This window comes from Mustela nivalis (genome assembly GCF_964662115.1).
Source record: "Mustela nivalis genome assembly, chromosome: 11".
Taxonomy (NCBI): domain Eukaryota; kingdom Metazoa; phylum Chordata; class Mammalia; order Carnivora; family Mustelidae; genus Mustela; species Mustela nivalis.
In genome coordinates this window covers 70379450-70382317 of record NC_139030.1, presented here as the reverse complement: position 1 = coordinate 70382317, position 2868 = coordinate 70379450, and positions in this window count along the sequence as shown.

The following is a 2868-nucleotide window of genomic DNA, read 5'->3' as shown; positions in this document are numbered from 1 at the left end:
CAATCGGCGCGCGGCGTGGCCCGGCCGCCCCAGAGTCCTGCGCGCTAGCGGGTAGGGCGGCGCGCGTGCGCGCAGGGTGTCTTTGCCTGGGTGGGCGGAGGCGATGCCGCGGCCGCCACGTTCCCTGCAGGCGGATGGGCCGGCCCTTATTGCCCTCGCTTGGCCGCGCGTCCTGTTTCTAGAAGGCGGGTGGGAAAGAAACTGTCGGAGCTCAGTGGCAGCGTAGCAGGCCCTGATGTCCCGGAAGGCTTTCGGGCCCTTTGTCCTCACAAGGGTTCGGCAGGCCCGCGTCTTGGCCCGCTGTGGACACAGAGAAGCCGAGGCGGCCCCGGAAAACACAGGGTGCAGGGCGCTTCCCTCGACCCGTACACGACCGTGCCGGCTGGTGGCGGGCGGGAAAGAGGGCGCTTCCACGAGGTGCCCCGAGGAACAGCGGGTGAGCCTGCCGGCTGGGCACACAGCGAGGCCTTGGCGTCCTCCTGCTGAATGGACGCAGTTCGAGGGAACGTGGACATCTCCCTTTGACAGACGAAGAAAAGGAGGCCGTGCTTATCGTGTCTGAACACACACAAAATGTTGGAGCGCAGTCCAAGCCATGAGTGACCGGACCTCCCTCAGTCCTGCCCAGTACGAGTGAACTTTGTCCGGGTCTCCCGCCTTTTAGATAAGTTTGACGAAGGCATCCCCACCGGGAATTGCTGACACCCAATCCACAGCAAAGCTCTGCATCCTTAGTGTTCCGCAAGACTGCCGGCCACAAACCCTGTCTCCTGAGGACTTTCCAGAATCCCCCTAGCTAGGTGTCCCAGGGCAGTGGTCTCCCTCACTGCTGCCCCTGAGTAAAAAACCCAGCTTGTTTCCCCTGCAGATGTGTTTCTGGTTAGGTCTGGTGTGGGGACTCTGCAGGGCCCAGCAAGCCTCCATGCCTCTCTTCGGTACCACAGGTCACTCACCAGTGTGTGAAACCTCACTGCTCTCTTCTTACCCTTCAGAGAGGACCTGCCTCCTCCTCCCTCACAGCAGAAATACTCTGACAATACTCACAGTCTCCTGTTCCCTTTGCCACCCCTGCGCAGGGCAGCTGACCCCAACCCAGCTTGACCTCACCACATCTCCAAAGCAGCTCCCACTAAAACCTCCTCTGACTTCCTACTCTGTTGCTAAATGGAAATGACCTTTGCAGTTACCTTCCATGACTCCCAGCGGTACTAACACTGGTGGCCTCTTTCCCTTTGGCTTGTGAGACACCTCACTCTCCTGGTTTTATTCCTGTTCTCTGGTGGCTCTGTCTCTGCTTCCTTTGCAGACCCAACACCTTCTGCCTGGCTATGAGGGATGGAATTCTTTAAGACTAGATCCTGGGTCTTCTTCATTCTGTACTTCCTCCCTGGACAATTTCCTCCACACTTGGCCTTGAATTACTGTACATCTGAACATGGGTTATTAATTTATATTTCATACCAGCTCCAGATCATGAGTTCAAATGAGTACCAGAGAATGGTTCAGTAAGTAGCAGAGAATGGTTCCAGTTGGGACATGTTGAATTTGAGGCAGTTTTGCCTTTTGGTTCAAATATGTATGAAAGAATGATACCTCTTGCATGTCTCAAAAATGCCTCAAATTCAGCGTGTCCCAGCTGGAACCATTCTCTTCTTGCTCCCGCCTCCTTCAGTCTGTTCTCCTTCCTGGGTTGACACAGACCTGTGCTCTTATCACAGAACCCCTCTATGGAAGATAGCCTCTGAGTGGCCCCCATGATCTCCATCTCCTAGGATTCAACCTTTGTGTGGTCCCCTTCCCTTGAGTGTGACCAACACCATGACTTACTCTGGCCAACAGAGTCTAGCAAAAGTGTCAAGACACATGTGATTATGTGGATGTGATTCTTTGACACAGGTCTGTGACACCCATCCTGCTTGGGGATCCTCCCTCCCTTGCTGGCTCTGAAGAAGCAAGCTACCATGTTGTGGAGAGAATCACAGTGAGGAACTGAGGATGACTTCCAGGTGATAGTCAGCAAGAAGCTAAGGCCTTCATCCCAAGACCCCACAAGGAGACAAATGCCACCAATAGCCATCTGAGCTTAGAAGCCGACTTAGAAGCCTTCCTAGTTGAGCCTCAGATGAAAGCCCAGCCCTGGCCAACACCTGACTGCAGCCTTGCAGAAGACCCAGACTCCCAACCCGACAAGATGGGTGTGGCTTTAAGCTGCTTAGTTTGCAGTAATTTGTTAGGCAGCACTAGCTACCTGATACAACCTCCATCACCAAGCCCCTTCATTCCTCAGATTTCAGCTGCGTCCTCCATTCCTCAGGAAAACCTTTCCAGAGTGCCCTAAGCATGATCCCACTTTGCACCTCTCCGTCAGAGGATTTGTCCACATCACAGTCTTACAGGTATTTATGTAAGTGTTTCATTCATGAGCTGTATCTCCCATCAGATTGTAAGCCATTGGAGGTCAGGAACCACATCTTGGTATTACACATAACTGTACTCCCAGCACCTGGCACTTAATAGGTGCTCACATATATTGGTTGGATGAAAAAATGAAGGAATATGTCCATTTTTGAAGCTCAGAGTGGGTGACACAAGCCTTCCTACTTCAGGATTGTCAAGAAGGTTGGAACCGAGAGTGGTGCCTCTTGCAAGCTTGCTCAGGACTGCCCAAACTAAATTATTTTGCTATTTAAAAAAATCCCAATTTCTTATTTTAAGAATGTAAACTGTCTAGAGACAAGGGAAATATCTGTTGTTCCAGGACATTATCAGCAGCCTGCATGGCAGACGGTATTTTCCAAAGTTTGCTGCGACAGTATCCCCCATCCCTCATGCTCTTCTAAAATGGATCCTGCCCCCTTCCATCAGGGA